The sequence below is a fragment of the Macadamia integrifolia genome, unplaced genomic scaffold, assembly GCF_013358625.1.
Source record: "Macadamia integrifolia cultivar HAES 741 unplaced genomic scaffold, SCU_Mint_v3 scaffold2368, whole genome shotgun sequence".
NCBI classification, from domain to species: domain Eukaryota; kingdom Viridiplantae; phylum Streptophyta; class Magnoliopsida; order Proteales; family Proteaceae; genus Macadamia; species Macadamia integrifolia.
In genome coordinates, this window is record NW_024868664.1 from 31,693 (window position 1) to 55,090 (window position 23,398).

The 23,398-nt window shown below is 37.6% G+C and overlaps 1 long non-coding RNA gene across 1 annotated transcript; it reads left to right on the forward strand.

The window, feature by feature from the left end:
* The first annotated feature begins 2,239 nt into the window (after window positions 1-2,239).
* LOC122066389 lies at window positions 2,240-3,132 on the forward strand. The gene is made up of 2 exons (XR_006136346.1): window positions 2,240-2,446; window positions 2,699-3,132. It is a non-coding gene; the product is annotated as an uncharacterized LOC122066389 (long non-coding RNA).
* The last annotated feature ends 20,266 nt before the right edge of the window (window positions 3,133-23,398 follow it).

The window sequence follows — 23,398 nt, forward strand, 5'->3', positions numbered from 1 at the left end:
GGTCCTCAACCAAATCGAGTAGCTTCTCTGTTTTATCGGTATGGGAGCTTGATAAATGAGTTTCCCCTTCTTGTGTTGGGGGTATAATTCGAAACCTTTGGGAAGCTCCCTTGCGCTGCTTCTCCTCCTTTGAAGGGATTTCATCTAACTTTTATGCTGAATTTTCTGGTTTCTTTGAACCTATTAAGTTAGCAAAATAGTTGGATTTATCATGGATTCAAGTGGAATGTGGTTCTCGTGTTGTGTGTATGGTGTATTGACAAAAGAACTATTCCATGGTGTATCCATAAAAAATGGCTTCTCTTTAGGAGTTATTTGGATAGGATCCAATGGAACATCAAGCACTGCTGTAGAGAAGTAAACATTGTTGTAAATGGCCTTTCAAAAATGCAGCGGCTAACAGGCTTTCTACAGTTTGGGAAGTTCAACCATTTTTTGCTAAAATTGACATAGAGTGAGATGCAATTGGTAAATCGAGGTTTCAATTTTCGTAATGCATCTAATCCACTTGGACATTTTTTTTTTTTTTTTTTTTTAGTCTTGTCTCCCTTCTTCGTTTATGGCAATGCTGAAGGTGGAGTACAATGTTGAGTTTTTTCTTTTTTTTTTTTTTGTCCTATTCTCAATCTGCATGGCTTCGGCCTATTTTCTTTGTAATCATTATTATATTCATTGCTGACCTTAATATATATATATATATATCATACTACCATACTACTATATAAAAATACGTAATCCCTGTCTTTGGTATACTTTTTCAAAATGACTAAAAAACCATTTACTTCTACCAAAAAAAATTCCCAAAATGACCAAAAAACACCGGAAAAAATCCCCAAATGACAAAAAACCCCTCAAAATGGAATATAAAACAAATATCATAATGAACTCTCTATAATTCTCTCTAATTCTCACTCTCTCCCTCTCTAAACGTGGAGGAGAAAGGGGGGAGAGTGGAGTATTAACATGGCATATAATTATAATTATTATTAAGTATTAAAAACAACATATAATTATAAATCCTAAACCCACTCATCCTCTCATCCCTCAAAATGGAAGATGAAACAAATACTAATAATAAACTCTATAATTCTCACTCTCTCTCTCTCTCTCTAAACGTGGAGGAGAAAGGGGGAGAGTGGAGAGAGAAATAGAGAGAATTATGAAAAATGGGGATGGAATGAACAATTATGGAGAGAGATATACCAAAAATAATAATAAATTCTCCATAATTTTCTATTTCTCTCTCTCGCTCTCTCTCTCTCCCTCTAAACTTGTAGGAGAAAGGAGAGAGTAATAATTAATTAAATATTAAAAATGATTAAAAAAAAAAGGCATGTAATATTCCTCCTTAAATATCTCTCTCTCTCTCTCTCTCTCTCTCTCTCTCTCTCTTTGAAAAAAACGTGGAGCACAATGGAGGGAGATTCTCCATAAAGAGAATTATAAATAATTATGGAAATATTAAAAAGGTAAATATAGAGAGAGATATACCATTAAAAAAAAAACCGCTCCTAAAATCTCTCATTCCATCCCTTATAATATCTAAACGTGGAGGAAAGGGGTATTTTCTTTCTATAATTCTCTTTCTGTCACTCACTCTCTCTAAACGTGGAGGAAAAAAGGGGTGTCATTAATTATAATTATTACGTATTAAAGGGATAAAAAAAAATAGACACAAAATTATGGAGACATTCATTGCATAAAAACGGTATTTTTCAATGATCTTTTATCGACTTTAAAGGTTTTTACTACATGGAATCCTTCCTTATATATACCATAGAGAAGACAAAAAAATCAATTACAATATCTTAGGATTTCTTATTTTTTTGTATCTTACAACAATAACTTAGAATATTTCCACCCAATCTTTCTCTTATCCATTTTATTAGTAAAGAAACGCTTCCCTCTCCTTCATTAGGGAATAGAATTTCTCTCCCCCCAAGTATTTATTAATTTTTTGATACGTTTCTTATCTTATTTATTGGTAAATAAAATCTTTCCTCTTCTCTCCCTTTTATTAGAAAGCAAAATCAGAAATCTTTTTTTCTCTCTTTCACACATTCCTATCTCTACCATTAGAAAGCAAAACCAGAAATCTCTCTCTCTCTCTCTCTCTCTCTCTCTCTCTCTCTCTCTCTCTCTCTCTCTCTCTCTCTCATACGTTCCCAATCTTTCTCTTATCCTATTTATTAGTAAAGAAACTCTTCCCTCTTCCCTCTTCCCTCTTCCTTCTCCTTCATTAGGAAATAGAATCACTCTCCCCCCATGCATTTATTACAACTCTTATCTTATTTATTAGTAAATAAAATATTCCCTCTTCTCTCCCCTTTATTAGGTAACAAAATCAGAGAGTTGTGTTTCCTCTTTGGTCTTCTCTCCCAAAGCTCACAATCTGCTCTGAGAGAGCTCCAAGAGCTCCCTTTCTCTATTATTCCTTTGGCTTCAGGTAAGCTATTGTAAGGTTTCTTATACAGTTCTTTAGTTTTTTCTTTTCCTATCCATTGATTTAATTTAAGGTATTCGTCTTCACTCCTTGATCCTATAATGCACTTCTTATCTTCTAAATTTTTTTTGTTTTTTTGTTTTATTTTTTAAATCTCATTTTTTTTTAATCCATACTTTTTAAATGTTCGATTTTCTTCATTCATTTATGGGTTTATCGTATCTAATGTTGGGTTAACCCTCTAACTTGTCTCAGATATGAAAGGAGCTTAGGGCTTCATAACCCTCGATCAGTTAAAGAAGTCTTTAAGGATTTCAGATGAAGGCACGCTGGGACAATCAAGGCTCTCACCACTGGTTGGATTTTGCTTCGTTGCTTCTCTCATTCTTATTTTGAGGATTTTTTGCTTCGTAGGTTTTGATATTTACGTTGTTGTTTTTCGTTCACAGATGTTGAGAAATTCTTTCAATAATATGATCCTCATGAGTTCTGTTTCTTATATGGGATTGGTGGGGTTTTGGTTTTAAAAAAGGTATAGTGACTACAATATCAATTTGGTTTCTGGATGCTGTTAAATTGTATATTTTGAGTATTTGAGAGTTGCAATTACTCAGGTTTCACTTTAGAGTTGGTTGGATCTCAGATTCAAAGATATCTCCAATTCTATCCCTTATTTTATTTTCATGTAATCCGACCAACTTTTACTTCTCTTTGAGTCCCAAGTTCCCAACAACCATTGCTTAATTGGACATTCAATTGATCACGTATGACTTACATTAGATGCTCTAATAATTCCTAATGGACATACTTTTTCTATTTGATGCATGTGATCACCTCTAGATCTGTCTGAGAAAAGAAATGGCTAAAAAGAAATCCCTTCAGCATTGGATATCTGTAACAAAGTGACTCCAAATTGCCAAGTAAAGGAATCTATGAAAGAAAGAGTTGAGACTATCAAGCAAACCATTAATACTAAGAATTAATATGTTCTACTGGTCTTTTAATCATGTTCAATTGATCTTCTATTTTTTTGATATGCTCTCTTACATAAAATCATTACATTATTTTTTTTATGAACCTTATAAGAAAATCATTTTTGATTACATAATAATGAAATTGGTGATTGTGATTCCATTACTGTTAACAAGCTTTTGAACTCCCGATTTCTTTGGTTGTAACTAAGGCTATAGAAAGCGCTTAAAAAGAAAGGGCATCAATGTCGTTCCCTCTTTAGAGACTCCAAGGTTGTTGTCATCCTCACTCAAGGTTCCTAAACTAAAGAACCGATCCTCGATAGCTTATAACTAAATCTCTTAGAGAGAGACAGAGATACATTTTACTAAAGAGAGGCCCCTCTCTTACCATTGATTGTCTAAAAATATGTTGTAATTATCTATCATTATTTGAAATTTAATAGTCATCTTAAATTACTAATTGCTTCAGTGGATATCATATATGATTGAAATACATCTTTCTCTCTCTCAGCCACATGCATTTGCACGTGTCATTTTACTTGTATATATATATATATATATATATGTATATATACTAGTAAATATGCACGTGTGGCCTTGTATATATGTGTGTGTGTGTGTGTGTGTGTGTGTGTGTGAAAGAGAGAGAGAGAGAGAGAGAGAGAGAGAGAGAGAGAGAGTCTTCCAAATTGAATGTAGGAAAATATGTCAATATGAAAAGTTCTCATTGTACAGGATTGCTTGGGATAGGCCAAGCAATACCATAATCACAACATGCAACTCAACCACATTTCAAAAAATTGCTTCTTCTAAACCATGCACCTTGAATCATATGTTATGCATATTGCATAGGAATGCCTAAATTTAATAGTTTGAACCTTTTACAGATGAAACTAAAACGAACTATAGAAAAAGTAAGCATAATAAGTCACCAAAACAAATGTTGTCTTAACATTTCCTATACCGAAAAGCTTTGAGGAACAAGGAAATTCGGAGGCGAAAGACAGTTGCTTTCTGAACTTTTTTTTTTTTTCACTACAATTTGCTTCTTGATATAGAGAATTGACTTTGTGGTTCCATTTCTTGAATATTTTTTGACATTCTCTTTGACTTTGTTTAACTCATTTGCTTTAGGAGATGACAAGGTGTGATATGTGTAATGTAAAAAAGAGTGATAGAACTCCAATTTCATGCCAACCATATTGAAAACATGTCATGCACTAGTAGGAACCTTCAAGATAGCTTATGCAAATTCTTTTTTCGAAATATGCTTCACAAAACCCATTGGGATCTGCTGCAATTTGTAATGAATAAGTACTTTCAGCAACATTTGAAGAAAAACAACAAAATATGAGAGAAGTGAAAGAGTTAATATTTCCTGGATAATTGTGGAAGAACTACTGAAATGTTGGTATTACTTTCACACAATCTTTTCATTTTAGAAGCCAATGGAAAAATTTTTGATAGCTCGAAGATGAGTTAATGCCTGAGGTTCTAACCTACTATGAAACTGATGTGTCTCCTTCAATCAGATGAATGAAGTAGACTCATAAAATAGTGAATTTATCCTATATCTCAGAATTATTGAATTTCATCCCTAATGTCCATTTCCAAGATTCCTACAACCGCTTAAATCATTAATCTCAAGCTTGTTATATTGTTATTTTTTTTTTTATTGAAAATCTGGAAGTTGAAATTGTTTAAAAGTTCTTCTAGGTTCAGCCCCACCATTTCCTACCGCAATAAAGACCATAGGTTGTGCTAGAAGCAATACCGTAGAGGTTTCTTGATGTTGCAAAACCAAAGTTGGAACTACCTCATCCACATCTTGATGGGATTTAGTCGCCCCATTGAGGAGATGATCCTCACCAACCAAGAAGGGATTATGGATCCACCTTTCCGTACCAAAGTCTCTTGCACCCCCATCTGCCTCCACCAGTCTTGAGTCAGATTGCCAATGAAAATAGGATTTCCCACTATAGGAAACCCTACTGATAGAGATAAGCCACCTTGAGTTTGTTACAAGCTACTACCTGTATAACCACCCACGTGAGATTGGTTAGACAAATAGAGATTCTTCTTGCCAGTTGTCATATATATATATATATATATATGTATTCTTGTAATATAAAATTTAATATAGAGAATCATTTCTTTATGGTATCAGAGCCATTTCTCACTAATGAGTTTCTTTTTTTTTTTTTTTTCTAATGAGATTTCATTTATGTGCTATGTTTCTCTGTGACGAGCATCCATGGTGTCGTCTCCTACTAGCTCTATCTCCAATACTGTTTCTTCTACAACTCTGATAGCTCTAAATGTCTCTCCTCAGCTATCCTTGAAACTTATCTCTTCCAATTATCTATTGTGGAAGGCACAGTTTGTTCCTCTTCTCAGAGGTTATAATATTCTTGGCTACATTGATGGATCTTTTCCCTGACCATCGTTGGATTCTTCATCTACTACTATGGTTGTTGCTCTCTAGGATCGTCTAGACCAACTTATCTTGAGCTGGATAATTTCTTCCTTGTTTGAATATGCTATTCCTCATATAGTAAGTGCCTTAACGGCTCATCAAGCCTGAATCATTCTTGCATCTATCTTTGCTCCATCCTCTTGAACGCGAGTGTTAGATCTGAATGATTGCTTATCACGTCTTCAAAAGAACTCTGATTCTGTTACCGAATACTTGCTCTCTGTTCACTCAATTGTTGATACTTTGGTGCCATTGACCAGCCAATGGCTGATAAGGATCATATGCTAGCCACTCTTCATTTCTTGGGACATGACTATTGGGATTTTTCTATGGCTTTTCGTCTCCGACTAGATCCGATCACCTTTGTTGAACTCATTGGAATTTTGGTCAGTCATGAAAGTTTTCTATGATTTGCATCTCCTAATGGCTCTACCGCAATTCATGCTGCAAATGTTGCCTCTATAGGCTACCAATGGAATAACTCCTACAATCGTGGTGGCTCCTCCACTCGCAGTGGTTCTTATCGTGGAAATTTTCGTTTTCATGGTAATCGTTGAGATTACTCTAGTCGAGGAGGTTTCAGATCCAATGGTTATCAAAACCAAAACCAATACATGCCAAATCGAACATGTACTGCATTTGGTAATTCAACTTCCCCTCATTAGAATCAAATTCAAAACTCCATCTGTCCTTCCCAGCATCAAATTCAAGGTGATTGTACCTCCTCTCCATCTTTTACAAATCAGTAACGGGATTGTTGCTAGATCTACAACAACAATGGCCATCTAGCCTCTTAGTGCCCCCAATGGTTTAATCATGACTTCCTAGGTATCTTTAATTCTTCTTCTTGTTCTCTTTCGTCTTGGTTGATTGATTCAGGTTCTAATAACCATTTAACCGCAGATCTTAGTAATCTAGTTGTGAGCTCCCCATATTTTGGTTCTGAGCAAATTTTTGTTGGCAATGGACAAGGTTTGTCGATATCACACTCTGGTTCTTCTTCCTTTCAAACTCCAAGTCGTGTATTTCATTCATGCCTCCAATATTTTTTGTATTCCTACCATACAACAGAATCTGCTATCTGTATATTGCTTTACTTTAAAGAATAGTATTTTCTTTGAGTTTCACTTACGTTGTTTTCTCATTAAGGATTCATGGACGAGGGAGATCATATTTCAAGGCCCGAGTAACAATGGCTTATACTTCTTGTTGCTATCCACTCCAAGTGTTCTACGATCGCTTATAATGACTACTTCCAGTGTTCATTTCTCCACCTGGCACCATCGTCTCGGACACCCGTCATCTATAGTGGTCAACATAATTCTTCAGTAATTCTGTTTACCTATTTCAAATAACACATCTTCTATTTGTGATGCTTGTAAGTGTGCTAAAAGCCATCGGCTCCCTTTTCACCTTTCTCCTTCTATTGGTGGTGCCCCCTTAGAACTTATTCACTGTGACTTGTGGGGTGCGGCACTTACTGTTGCACATGATGGTTTTAAATACTGTGTTGTTTGTTGATGATTTTAGCAAATATACTTGGTTATATCCCATTTCTCTTAAATCTGATGTTCTTTCTGTATTCACTACATTCAAAGCACATGTTGAAACCTACTTTGGATGCAAGATAAAATCCTAACAGTTCAATGGGGTTGGGGAATTTCGAAAACAAGATCCCTTTTTATCTACAAATGGAATTTCTCACATATTATCTTGTACCATACCCAAGCTCAAAATGGGGCTGGCGAGAGAAACACTAGCATATTATTGAGACAGGCTTGGCACTTCTACTTTATGCTCACTTAACAACTCAGTTTTGGTCTTATGCCTATTTTATAGCTATTTATGAAACAAATAGAATTGCCAACTCCTTTCTTTGCTAGAAGGATCCAAATTTCATTAAAAAATAAAGGAAAAAAAGAACAATTACACCGAGAATCCTGATTTTAATCCCCCACCTTTGGCATTGCCATTAGCAAGGGAAAAAACCAGATAAAATCAAAAGTGGAATCTAGGCCTAGAAGCCGCATCATGAGCAACCTCATCCCATATAGGTTTGGGAAAAGAAACATTTTTCCCTGAAGCTCCTGTTTTTGCCACATCCCTTGCTAAATAATCAGCTATTTCGTTGGCCTCTCTGAAGCAATGTGATATTTTCCAATTTATAGAGGTCAAAAATGGGTCCAACGATATCCATTCTTGAGAAACATTCCATGGAATGGATCTAGAATGAACAACCACCATCACCGCAGCAGAGTCAGATTCAATCTAAAGAGATTACACCCCTAAGTCTTTTACCATTTGAATGCCTTCCATCAATGCTTGGAATTTAGCAACTTAGTTGGACTGAATCCCAAGGAAAACTTTGAAGGAACCAATTATAGCACCAAGGTTATCCCAAATAACTCCACCTCCGCCAACCCTACTTGGGTTGCCCATAGAACAACCATCCACGTTTAATTTTACCTATCCTGAAAGAGGCTTGCACCAGTACAATTCTAAAATCTCTGTAGGGCGAGTAGGATCTGAGGACAAATTGAAGTTTTGACAACAGAAAAGATCAGAAGGCTGTTTGACTTGATCATGAAGGGAGACCTTTGAATCTTTGAAATCTCTCTTAATCTTTTCAAAGACGCAGAGATGATTAATCTTCCTACCTTCATAGCGCCTAGCATTCCTTTCTTTCCATATGTTATCAGTCACTATAATCATTTTCGTGGGCTAGGGGTCCATAAGAGCTAGAACCCTGCGCATTCTAATCAACCATTGGACGAGAAGGCTCAAGTCTTCAATGTTATGCCAAGAAACACCAAAGCAAGCTATAAATTTTTTCCAAATCATCACAGCAAATTTGCATCTCAGAAACAAATGGTTAAAAGACTCAGAATGCTCCTCACATAAATTGCACTTGGATGCCACTGTAATACCTTTTGTAGAAATAATATCATCTGTGGGCAGCTTTTTGTGCATTCAATGCCAACCAAATGTAGACTGTCTTGGTTGCAAGAATTTTTCCCAAACCATGGAACTCCAAGGGACTTTAGGATTGCGCTTCCTAATCTCTTCCCAAGTAGAGATAAAAGAGAAATACCAGAAGAAATACAACTCCAAACACACTTGTCCTTCATGTTAGAATTAGGCAAACTGATAGAGCAAGTAGTATTAAAACAATCTTGAAGAAGGGGGGAGTGGACAACGGGAAATACCCATTGAGAGTTGTGGATAACATCAGCCACTTTCAAGGAGAAGTTTTAACGAAGTCATAATCTAAGCCATAGGTCTTAGCAATAGATTTATCTCCAAGCCAAGTAGCAAATCAAAGTCTAATGTCTTGGCCATTGCCAATTATCCACTGTTCTCTGCTTGAAATAATGTTCCAAACTTTTCGAAATCTAGGCCACACAGAAGAAGATATGTATGATCATTTGAGACTTCCATTTTTTAAGAAATCTAGCTTTAAAAAGCCTACTCATGCCAGAGACTCCGTATTTAATATCCCAGACTTGTTTACACAAGAGGGATTTATTTATGCCGCGGAATCTACGAATCCCTAAACCTCCTTCCTCCCTGGGCTTACAAACCTGGTCCCATCTTACTGTCACAACTTTAGAGCTATCCACATCGCCTGTCCAGATGAAGTTTCGCATCCACTTCTCCATCAAACTGATAATGGAGTCAAGCCACCAATACACTGACATGTTGTGAACAGGCATTCTTAAGACCACAGAGCGCACCAACTGAACTCTTCCTGACATCGAAAGAAGCTTGCCTTTCATCCCAACATACACTCCTTCACCTTGTCCAATTCAGAAAGTAAAAAAGTTTTCTTCACCCTGCCTTTGAAAATTTAAACTCCAAGATCCTTTGTAGGGAATTTGCAAATAGAAATGCCCAAAGCATTTGAGATATCTCGCCCACGAGGAGGGTTGATTCTCCCCATGAAGAATTTACTTTTCTCAAGATTCACATGCTGCCCAGAAAATTCTTGATACTTTCTCAGAAAGTCCTTAAGATTTCCAATATATTTACTAGATGCATTCATAAATATAAATATGTCATCTGCAAATAAAAGGTGAACCGGCATTGACTCACCTCTAGGACCCTAAAGGGGTTCGATTTTCCTGTCACAAGCTAGACTGTGCAAGCCTCTGCACAAAACCTCTTCTTCTAGGATGAAGAGAATTGGAGACATTGGGTCCCCTTGCCTTAAGCCCTTTCCACATTAAAGTACCCCACAGGCCCTCCATTTAAGAGAATTTAGATTTTTGTTGAGCAAAGGACCTGATATATCCAGTTCACCCACATGTCAGAAAAACCAAAAAGCTTCAACACTTGAATAATGAAGTCCCAGGAGATGGTATCGAAAGCCTTATGAACATCAATCTTAATGCCCAATCCCCCTCTTCTGGTGGATGAAAACATAATGTTAGCCATCTCAGAGGCCAATCCAATATTTGTGTGAATTAATTTCCCTTTCTGGAACACTCCTTGCTCTTCTAAGATCAGCCTTGGCAGCAAAAAAGACATCCTTGTGGCTAAGATTTTTGAAATGACCTTACAAAAGAAATTCCCCATACATAGGGGGTGGAACTTATCAAGAGTTACAGCTCCATCGACTTTTGGGATCAAGGCTAAAAAATTATTATTTATACCTGGGCACATTTTGCCCGTGAGAAAAAATTCCCTGACACCGTCTATTATTATTATTATTATTATCACAAAAGAATTGCCATCTCCTATCATTGCTAATGATAATCCCTAACACCGTCTATTTGGTGTTACTCCTGATTATGGCTTTTTGCATACCTTTGGCTGCCTAAGTTACCCATGATTGCGGCCATACTCTCGTCGTAAGCTTGACCCTCGTTCCAAACCATGTATCTTTTTAGGATATTCTCTCACCCACAAAGGCTATACATGTTTTGACCCTTCTTTGACTAAAATCTATATCTCAAGACATGCGGACTTTGAGGAATCTGTTTTTCCCTATACTTCTACTTCCTCTTCTAAGGATGCACCTCCCACCTTCAATTTCTCTCAATGGTATGCTACTCCACCATTAGTTTTACTTCCATGTGACTCTTCAGTCCAATGCCCATTAAATATTGTTGGCCCATCGTTGAATCAAGTTGGGCCTGATACTTTTCCATCACCAACTCAGCCCAGCTCTTCTAGTCTGCCCATTAGTCCTAGCCCATCTAGTCCTGTTGTGGATCATGTTATTCAGCCTCCCACTACAAGTCTGCCCAGTTCTATTGATCAGCCTCAATCTATTAGGTTGAGTCCATCGGATCAGTCTAACCTTTGTTGTCAGCCTGTCGGCTCTGCTGTCCTGCGTGGGCCTGGTCTTTGATGTTTCTACATCTTCTCTTGGTCATGCTCCTACCCATGTTCACACTATGGTCACGAGATCTAAAACTGGTGCCTTACGCCCTCTGGCTAGGCTCAATTTGGTGGCAACAAAGCGTCCACTCTTGGACATTTTTGAGCCAACGTGCTACTCTCAGACTGTAAAATTGGCTCCTTGGCGTGCAGCTATGCAGGAAGAATTCAATGCCCTTCTTCATAATGCAACCTGGTCTCTAGTTCCATCCTCTCCTACACAAAATATTGTCGGATGCAAATGGGTGTTTCTCTTGAAAGGATGGTCCGATGGCTCAATTGAACGTTACAAGGCACGCCTTGTAGCTAAAAAATTTCATCAGCTTTTTTGGATCGATTTCACGGATACATACAGTCTCGTATTAAAATCGGCAACAATAAGAGTTGTTTTATCTCTTGCTGTAACAAACAAATGGCCGCTTCGCCAATTAGATGTACAAATTGCTTTTCTACATGGCACACTTGATGAAACAGTGTACATACCTCAACCAGCGGGTTTTATTGATGCATCCCATCCTGGGGGAGTTACATAATTTTCTGGGCATTGATGTCTTGCATCCCTCTTCTGGTATATTCCTTGGTCAGTGCAAGTATACCTTTGATCTTCTTCAGAATTCTGGAATGGCAAGTGCAAAACCAATCTCCACTCCTATTTCTACTGGTTCTCTTAGTGTTTCGACTGGTTCTCCTCTATATGATAGTAGTGAGTATCGTCAGGTTGTTGGGGCACTTCGGTATCTTAACATTACATTATTTGACTTGAGTTTTGCTGTCAATCGAGTGGCACAGTTCATGCATTGCCCAACAGATGCCCACTGGCCTGCTGTCAAACGCATTTTACGGTATGTGAAGAACACAGTTGACAATGGTCTACTGTTTCGCTTTGGCTCTGGTTCTTCATTAACTGTTTATTATGATGCCAACTGGGCTGGCTACTTTGATGATCGGCACTCTACGATTGGCTATGCCATCTTCCTTGGGTCTCATCTTTTGTCCTAGTCGTCTCGAAAACAGCAGATAGTTTCTCGGTCATCAACCAAAGCAGAGTATTGAGCGGTGGCTGCTGCCACAACAGAGCTTATCTGGATCCAATCATTATTGTGTGATTTGGGTGTTTTCCTTTCTCCCACTCCTCTTGTTTGGTGTGATAATGTTGGGGCCATGTAATCGGCCAATCCAGATTTCCACTCTTGCACAAAACACATTGAAATTGATTTTCAATTTGTGCGAGAGATGGTTCTAATCGGCAGTTGGCAGTGCGTTATGTTACCACCTCTGATAAGGTAGCTGATATCTTAACCAAAGGGCTCTCTTATATTCGTTTTCAAGAGCTCAAGTGCAAGCTCATCCTGGGTTCATCCCCGATTAGCTTGAGTTTTTTACAAGCTACTACCTGTATAACCATCCACGTGAGATTGGTTAGACAGTTAGAGATTCTTCTTGCCACTTGTCATATACAGAGAATCATTTCTTCACCTACCACACCCTCAATCATCGCTCATCAAATTTATCACTGACTTTTGGCATGCCAAAGGTGAGGGATTGATGACGGGTTTTGTCCCCACCTCTCTTTTGTTTGTTTTGTTTTGTTTTGTTTCCTCATCTTCATGTATAGAAGGTTATCTCTTAGGTAACTTGACCAAAATCAGCCCACTTGATTGATTAAATTAAAAGGGAAAAAGAAAATGAAATACTTCTAATTTCTAAATCACATGAAACAGTTTTTTTGGATAAAAATTTATCCATTTCACATGTGAAGCACCCACTAATACGTTTCGCTATGATTTCCAACAAGCTAATCAAGTTTGGTTAACTAAAAGCAAATGATTCTGCTAGACTTGTAATGTTATCATGTTAATTGGAATTTGAAATCTTTTGGTCTCTAAAATCTAATACGAAAACATGTGACATATATTTTCCTCCATGGATGCGAGAAGTGGTTTATTTCAATCAGAGTTGCTTAGAAGTTGCAATGTACGTTGTTCCTTAATAAATATAAACATAATTATATAATTGAATGTTTTTGTTTTTTTGCATATGAAAGACTATCTATGCACATGCTTTTACACATATGAGCATTAGTACAACTTCTTGCTTTGTTGCTTGGTTAGCTGAGAAGCAAGCGGAGTCAAATAGATCCTCAGTTGTATGGAATGGACAACCATGGTTCATTCATAAAGAGATAGAATGGGATGCAATTGGGAAACCGAGGTTACGGTTTTGATTAGCCATGGTTTATGTGGACTGGAGTCCTTTTAGTCTTGGCTTCCTTTTTTGCTGATGGCAATGCCGAAGGTGGATTAGGAAGTTGAGTTTTGTTTCTGTATTTATTTCTCAATCTTGTATAGCTTTGACTGTGATTTTCTCTTTCATTCTTAATATACTCTTGCTGACCTTAAGCAAAAAAAAAGTTTGTTTAGCTGGTAGCAAAAATGTCTAAAGAATCATTCAAACGTGTAGTGAGTTAATACCATTCCATTATGGTGAGATATGAAGTAATTATAGGAGAACTTTAGTGTTTCAGTATGATATTTGTAGATTGGTTATTTGATTATTGCTCTCTTCCGAGTAGATTTTACAGAGGAAAGATGAGCAAACTCTGCAAATTCATGTACTTCATTGAATGATTTATATGATAGCTATGACAGTTATTGGTGAGCTAAAAGGTTTTGGGACCAGGCTTTAAATGTCGGGTGAGTTCAATCGGGGACTTAATGTGTCCTCGTAAACTGGATATAGTTCTTAAGACAAACCCAATCCGATTTTGGTGGTGTTCTGAATGCCACCCCAACTGGGCTGGTGGAAGCTTAACTATGATGGTTGTTGTTTGGAAAATCCATGGAAGGCAAGTGCAGCAGGAGTTATCAGGGATAGCAACTCACAGGTAATTTGTTCTCTTACATTTTACCTGGGGATTACATCAAATTTCAAGGCAGAATTCTCGACTTTGATCTTGGCTACTGAAAGAGCAAGAGATAGTCATTGTACTCATCTGTGGGTTGAGGGTGACTCGGTTTCAGATGTGTTTATGGTGCAGAGTGGGATTTTACGAGGTTCGACAAGGTTGCCTACATCCCCGGTGAGATGAGATCCTGCCTGTCTAGGTGCTGCACCAGTACTCCCTGGATTAAACTGCGACAGAATACAAGACATCATACACCAACAATCTCCACCTTGGCTTGAATTCTGTAGAGCCTCCTGTAAAGATAACTTGTAGACGTCTTCATCATTGTACCTCATTAGAGGCACAAACCCGCACCTGTTTGGTGCGTATCTCATCTTTAATAATGAGTAATATTAATCAAGTCCAAATAGGACTCGAACTTCTCTGTAGTAACTGGCTTTGTAAAGCAGGATTGAGATCTGTATGAATTTTTCTCAAGTGAATACTGCCTTCTGACACAAGCTTCCTGATCTTATGAAATCTCACATCAATATGCTTTGTCCTTGCATGAAACACCTGATTATTTGCAAGCTGTATGGCAGTTTGACTGTCACAGTGTAACACTGTACCTCTTCCTTGCTCCAGCCCCAACTCACGAACCAGTCCAGCCAACCAGACTCCTTCCTTGGCAGCCTCAACTGCTGCCATGTACTCTGCCTCTGTAGTGGACAATGCAATTGTAGACTGAAGCATCGCCCTCCATGATATAGGTCCACCAGCTAATGTAAACACATACCCTGTAGTAGACCTCCTCTTGTCTAAATCACCAGCATAGTCAGAATCAACATAACCTGCTAATTCTGTAGAACTTCCTTTGCCACTGAACATAATACCTATATCTTTAGTCTTGCTCAAATATCTGAAGATCCACTTAATTGCATTTCAATGCTCCTTCCCTGGATTACTTATGTATCTGCTAACAACACTGACTGCATGAGACAAATCCGGCCTGCTACAAACCATAGCATACATAAGACTCCCAACTGCGCTAGCATAAGGGACTTGAGACATCTGCTCCACCTCCTCATGTGTTGTAGGACATTCCCTTTCAGATAACTTGAAGTGGCCAACTAACGGAGTGCTAACCGGCTTAGCCTTTTCCATATTGAAACGCTCTAGCACCTTTTCAATATACCTTTTCTGAGTTACCCAAAGTTTTCCTGCATTTCTATCTCTAAGGATTTCCATGCCAAGGATCTTCTTAGCGGCACCAAGATCCTTCATCTCAAATTCAGCACTCAACAAAAACTTCAAAGAGACTATATCATGTTTGTTCTTTGCAGCAATGAGCATGTCATCAACATAAAGCATCAACAAAATAATGGAATTATCACTTGACACTTTATAATAAACACAACTATCATACTCACTTCTTGTGTAGCCAATCTTCATCATGTGGGAATCAAAGCGCTTGTACCACTGCCTAGGAGATTGCTTAAGACCATAAAGCGAACTCTTAAGCAGACAAACATGGTCTTCCTTTCCCTGCACCTTGAAATCTTTAGGCTGCTCTATGTAAATCTGTTCCTCCAAGTCACCATGAAGAAATGCAGATTTCACATCAAGTTGTTCAAGCTCTAAATCATACATGGCCACCAAAGCAAGTAGTACCCTGATTGAAGTGTGTTTCACCACTGGAGAGAATATTTCATTGTAGTCTATCCCCTCCTTCTGTGCATAGCCCTTGGCTACAAGTCTAGCCTTATACCTTTCACGCTCCTTCTCAGATGCTGCCTCTTTCTTACGAAAGACCCGTTTACACCCAATGATTTTTCTTCCCTTGGGTTTTTCCACAATCTCCCAAGTCTTGTTCTTCTGTAGAGATTCCATTTCCTCCATCATAGCTGTCATCCATTTATCATGCTGTGCATCACTCAAAGCATCATGGTAGGAAGATGGATCACCTGTTCCTATAGTGAGGGCATAGGCAACCATGTCCTCAAACCCGTATCTCATAGGTGCTTTATGAGTACGCTTCCTTTTACCCTTTACCACAGTATAGGGAACTTCTACTGCTTCCTGTTGTCCAGGTAAGTCACTTGATGACTCATTCTCTCTTGTTGTTTCTAACTCACCTAACTCCACCTCCACAGTAGAATCTTCTTTATTTTTATCAACTACTTGTGAATTGTAATTTGACTTCACTATATGAGACTCATCAAACACGTCTCTGCTAACCACAACTTTCTGTGAACTTGGATCCCACAACTTGAATCCCTTTACGCCTTTCTTAAAACCAAGAAAGATACATTGCTTAGACTTTGAGTCTAACTTGGAACGCTGCTCACTCTCAACATGCGCATAGGCTGGACAACCAAATATTTTTAGAATAGAATAATCTACTGGTTTTCCTATTCATACCTCTTTAGGAATTTTACAATCAATTGCCTTTGATGGAGACCTATTGATGAGGAAACATGCCATGTTCACTGCTTCTGCCCAAAATCTCTTGCTCAACCCTATATTCAGCCTCATACTCCGAGCTCTTTCTAAAAGTGTTCTGTTCATCCTTTCAGCTACACCATTTTGCTGTGGTGTCTTTGGAATCGTGAAGTGACGTGTAATCCCTTCAGCTTTGCACAATTCTAGAAACGGCTTGTATGTGTACTCTCCTCCATTATCTGTTCTCAAGTATTTAATTTTCTTTCTTGTCTTCCTTTCTACCTCAGTCTTCCATTCCTTAAATTTAGTGAACACCTCACTTTTATGCTTCATAAAGTAGATCCAAACTTTCCTTGAGTAATCATCAACAAAGGTCACGAAGTATTCTGCCCCACCTTTAGATTTTGTTGTTGAAGGACCCCATACATCGCTGTGTACATAATCAAGCACCCATTTACTCTTATGTTTTGTAGTTTTGAAACTAACCTTGTACTATTTTCCGAACACACAATACTTGCAGAAGTTCAGTTTACAAGTTTTTACTCCCTTCAACATTTTCCTTTTATGAAGCTCCATCAATCCTCTTTCTCCCATATGCCCTAACCGCATGTGCCACAGATAGGTATCATCTGTATCAAATACTGCATATGTAGTCACAGATGCTCCACCTATAACTGTGCTCCCTATGAGTCTGTACAAGTTTCCTGCTAGCTGTCCCTTCATGACAACCATTACACCCTTAATAACTCTGAGAACTCCACCTTCTGCTATGTACTTGCAGCCATTTGAGTCAAGTGATCCCAAAGATATTAAGTTTTTCCTTAATTCTGGTACATGTCTCACATCTACTAAGGTTCTTACTATCCCATCAAACATCTTGATTTTGATAGTGCCTATCCCAATGGTCTTGCATACGGTATCATTCCCCATTAGGACAGACCCTCCATTATATGGTTGATATGTATCAAACCAATCCTTTTGTGGACACATGTGATATGAACATCCAGAATCTAAAATCCAAGAATCAGAAGGTTGATTCTTACCTGATGATATAGAGAGTACATCTCCATCATCTCCATCTGAACTGTCAGCCATGCTAGCTTCCTCAGATGCCTTATCTACACCTTTATTCTTTATGTCCGCCTTCCTCTTCAAGCACTCTCTCTTCAGATGACCTTCCTTCTTGCAATAGTAACAAGAGACCTTTGTCTTTGCTCCTTTTGATTTCGATCGACTCTTCCCAGATCCCTTCTGATTTGATCTCCCTCTTTCCTGCTCCTTGTCACCTCCGAAAAAACCTTCTCCTTGAGATTTCGTACTACTGGCCTTCTTCCTTGTAACATTGGACATGAGGGCAGCTGCGACTTCATCCATCTCAAGGGTCTCCTTCCCGTACAAGAGAGTCGTTACTAGGTGATCATATGATTCTGGGAGCGACGACAGTAATAGTAACGCCTTGTCTTCGTCCTCGATCTTAACCTCCAGGTTCGTTACTAGGTGATCATATGATTCTGGGAGCGACGACAGCAATAGTAACGCCTTGTCTTCGTCCTCGATCTTAACCTCCAGGTTTGCAAGTTTCCTTACGATCTGATTGAACATGTTAAAATGCTCTAATGGATCCGTACCTTCCTCCATCTGTAGAGAATACAATTGCTTCTTCATGAACAACTTGTTTGTTAAGGACTTCGTCATGTAGATGCTTTCAAGTTTTGCCTATAACTGCGATGCAGATTCGATACCCACAACATATTGTAGGGCATCATCAGAAAGATTTAATCGGATAGCACTTACCGCCCTTTCCTCCATCTCTTCCCAATCTTCGTCAGTAATCTTTACAGGTTTCTTCAACTTCCCCAACAACGTTTTTGCCAAACCCTGTTGTATCAGAAGATCCTTCATCCTTTGACGTCAGAGGGTGAAATTGTTCTTCCCATTAAACCTCTCGATGTCATACTTGACATTCGATCCCTTCCCTGCCATCGTGATAGTAAACCCTAGAAAACGGAAACCTAGAGCTCTGATACCAATTTGTCGAAACGCAACCCTAAAACGATGCAGAAGATAATGGAAAAACAAAACAAACAATGCACACGGATTTTACGAGGTTCGGCAAGGTTGCCTACATCCCCGGTGAGATGAGATCCTACTTCACTATCAATGGAGAATAGGGTTACAGTGCTAGTCCTCACACCTCTCAGTATTGCTTTCATTACAGAGAAAGAAACTCTCGCTACAAATATATAGCGAAAAAACCCTAATCCGAATTAAACTACAATTGCCCTCAAATAAAAAATTCAAGCGGGGGGCTGCGCCCCCCTACACCCCTTGCTATGCAGGGGGGCCTCCTGCCCCCCTTGCAACCCCCACGGCCCGCTAACCGGTTAGCGGGACCGCCGTCCTGCCTGTCTAGGTGCTGCACCAGTACTCCGTGGATTAAACTGCGACGGAATACAAGACATCATACACCAACAGAGGGTGACTCGGTTTCAGATGTGTTTATGGTGCAGAGTGGGATTGTTCATTGGTTTCTTCGGCAACGATGGACCGTTCTCCTGTCATTCCTTAGAGTGGGATTGTTCACTGTTATAGGGAAGAAAATCTTGTAGCTGATTTTCTTGTAAAATCTGCATCTAGAGAGGAATCATCAAACCCCATTTCAGTTTGGCTTCAAATTCAGTTTTTTAGAGATGATGCTTTGAGTAGACCTAGATACAGGATACCTTAGGCTGTAGTGTCTTTTTTTTTTTTTTTTCCTCTTGTGCTTTCTATATCCTATTTGCTTATGACCATGTCAAAGGTGGGGTAGGGGTTAGTTAGAGTTTGTTGGGTTTATTTGGTTATCCAGCTTTTTCTTCTTTTTTTTTCCCCCCTCTTTTTAAAACAAATGACCTTTAGTGAGAAAAAAATGATATGATAACTATGAGATTAAGTTGAATTATCCTTCATTTGCTTAGTGGGCAAGCCTGTGGCACAACGGTTATATTGCATTATTGCAACATATTGGTTATAGGTTTGAAACTATAGCTTCTCCTACAAAGCAAAGGGTAAAGCTGTGTATATTTATCCCCCCCACACCTTGCACTACTACATATAATATATATATATATACACACTAGAAAACTTGCATGTGCAAATACATGTGTTATCATGTTTATTTTCTACATTATATAAAATAAATTTGTTAAAAAAGTGAATAGTGAGCAAATTTGAAATGTAACTTTTCTCATTGTTTCTGAGAATCTCAATCTCCTAATTACTTGTTTAAATATAAGATCACTATAATCTAATATAAGATCGATAAACTTAGAAGTTTTTTTCTTTTTTTGTGATTAGTGATTACTCCAAGATGTAAACACATCCCTTAGGGTACAAAATTCACTTGGTTAGCTTTTTGGAACACGGTACCTCCAAAAGTTGAAACACCAATTAAGCACAAAGGATATTGGATCTGGTGCAAGTCCTAAGATTTCATTACTTCAAATTGAGAATAACTTGTTACTTTAAAATTTTCAATTCTCTTATCATTCATAGGCAGTTCTATCTACTGTCTTTAGTTTCTAAAGAAACATAAACATGTTATTTGTATGACGTTTTCAGTTTTATAAAGGGAGATTGTTCTCTTCAACAAAAATCCGGAGTCAACGGATGTAGTTTGGTGACTCTAGCATGGTTATTTCAGTTGAACTTTGAAGCTAAAATGTATATTAATTATACACTTTACAATTCTACTGAACTTCGACTCTAGTATGGTTATTTCTATCTTCACCCATTCTTGATTCAATATTAATTTTTTTTCCATATGCTGCAACATCAATATTCAGATCTAACTTTTAAAATAACCCCGTAAATCATTATAAGCTTTTACTTCTTTTCAACTAAGAGATGGCTAGCCAACCGGAAAGGTTAAAGCGTCAATCTAACTCCTAAACAAATTAAAAAAAAAAAAATATTATCCACAGAGACAATTATGATAAATTTGTCTTCTTGTCATTGAAACTCATGACACTAATGATTTTTCAAGAAGTCTTACCTAGATTCTTTGGATAAGAAACAAACAGAAAACAATCGTCAACATAGAAGAAGCTTCTAACTACTTCTGCAAAAATAGATGAAAGTTCAGTTGATAGATCGCTTGGAATGGAAAATTGAAAGTGCCATCACTTAAGCGAAGTGCAGGAGTACCGAATATGGACTCGTCCTTACTGTCCGAGATAACTTGTGTTGGAAGGAGAAAGGCAGTGTTAATATATGCATTGGTTTTCTAGAATATGATAAAAAAAGAGTCCGTAGAGGGAAGTTTTAAGAAATAATATAATGAAAATAGACCTAGTTTCTTAAAAGAAGTCATATATTATGTTTTTTTCCTAATTAGGATAGTATCACGAAGTGATATATTAGGTGGTTTACTTATTAAGGTGCTAATGTATTAGATGACTCCAAGCAAGGAAGTAGAGTTATAATAAAAAAAGATGAAGGAGGTTTAGGGAATCACAAGCTTAAGACATGAAACAACAATAAATTAACTTGGACATGAACTTCAAGAGCAAAGAGATCAAAAGCAAGAGCAAGTTTCCAAAAGTATCCATTAGTGAGGTGAATCCGGTTAAATGAAAGAAAGGGTGAGGATACTCTTTAACTTTTCTAACTTTGTTTTTGGAGTGTCTTGTGTTGCCTGAAGAATGAGATATGACCATATAACATTCAAGAACCCAGAATTGAACATGGGATTGGGCTTCTTCGATCTGTTAGATTTCCAGAATCATGTCAAACAAGCTTAGATTTTCCAATTTTTTTTTTCTTTTATAATGAGTTTTTTATTCAACAGACTTGGGGATCTTGACCTAAAATGCATATCAAATATGTATTATTGAAAATCCATGATAGGGTTTGTCTTTTCCCAATTCTTATTCATGAAATCATTTATCTTTTGTTTCATTGTTCACTTGACATTGCCACATTCTCTTCTACTTCTCAACTTTAGATTTTTTGTGAATTTTAACAGCAAGGGAAAAAACCTCTCCATTAACAAGGAATAGTTGAATGAAAGGAGTTAAAGTTTCAAACAATTAAAAATACAAAATTAAAGCAGTAACTATCAAATCAAACGAGTTCCCTTATTCAACAATTTGTTATTGAACTTAATCTAGTATCCCAATGTAGGAACAAAAGAAAAATATACCCTCTTTTTTCCACCAAAGGGCAATTATGAAGTGATGAAAGTGAAGAAAATATGTGAAGTGAAGATATCAGATTGAGAGATATGAAGGTCAAGACCTCCATAGAAAAGAAATTTTCAGATGCTTGGCTGAACAACGGGACACCAAAAGAATAGTAAGAATATGAATAAAGAAAAAATTATTTTTAAAAGTTTATTTTTGTTTGCAATTTAAAAGTTCATTTAGCAATTCAACATTCTCCAGTAGGAACCTCATAAACACATTAAAGGATAACTATACATGGCACGACTTTACTTCATTAAAAAGATCGAGGATTCTTCCCAACCATTTTCAAACAACCATACCATTACAAGCCGGGATTGTCTATACCGTTGTCACTTTTCTTTTTGCATGAAGCCTTAATAGGTAAGATAACAAATAGAGAAAAAAAAAAAAAAAAAAAACCATTCTGTCATATACTCATATACCTCAATAAAAAAAAAAAAAAAAAAAAAAAAAATAAAAATAAAATAAAATAAAAAATAAAAACCATTAAAAAAAAAATGCGAGAGAGCAACTTTTTCCACAAATTAAATAACCACAAAGGATTTGGTCTTTGAAAAAGTTGAAACTTGGGAAGAGAGAAAGTCAGAGAGCATAAGGGCGTGTTTGGTTCGGTAAATCAATTGAATGATATTCTTTAGAATGACAATTCTTAATTTTTTGGGTTGTTTGGTTCCACTAGGATGACCCTCATAAGAGAAGCACCTGCTTCCAATGAATGACCATATTACAAAGGATGTCTGTCAAATCTGAGTTTACCTTAACTCCAACATTCAGATTTGAACAACCATTTTTACAGTCTAATATAAAATGAGAAAATGGAAGACATCCTCTATGGAGGCCACTAAACCTACGATACTGTCAAGACAAGCTTCTCTGGTTTGATACCCTCTCATCACCGAGAGTCTACCCCCGGCGATTTTGCAGCCCCACCCCACTACTGGTAAGCTCGTAGTCTCTCTCTCTCTCTCTCTCTACCACTCTCTGTTTCATTTTCATGGAGTTGTAAGTTTAGGTTTTTAATCTCAGATCTCATATGTTATGTTCATGGATGTGTAGCAGAGGCGATTGAAGTGCTTGGATCTGCCTCCACTAAACCCTAGATTCTGTCTCTGGTTCGCCCTCCCTGCCACCGACGACGTTTGCTACAGCTCGTCGGCAACTCTGCAAATCTTGATTTGACTCTCAGAATGAGGTTTAATTCATGTTTATGAGTAAAAATCCAACATTTTTTCGGAGAAGGACAAAGAATCAGAAGAAGAAGAAGAAGACGAAGATGGAGAATCAAAAGGTACAAACGTCAGAATGACTGCTCAAGATTGCTTCGAGAATTAGTATTTTTCCCACTCAATTGGCAATTAACTGTAAAAAATCAGAAATGGGTTTTGCTAAAATTACTTCAATTGCTTTGAAGGGTGAAGCAAATCAGAGACGGGAATTACAATTGGTGGAATTGGGAAACGAGCAAGACAAGGTAAAGCCTTGAAGAAGGAGAGAAGTTGAGGATTTGGATTTAAGGGAAAGATGGAAGGAAGGTTGGTATTAGAATTAAACGAGTGGAGGGAGGATTTGAAA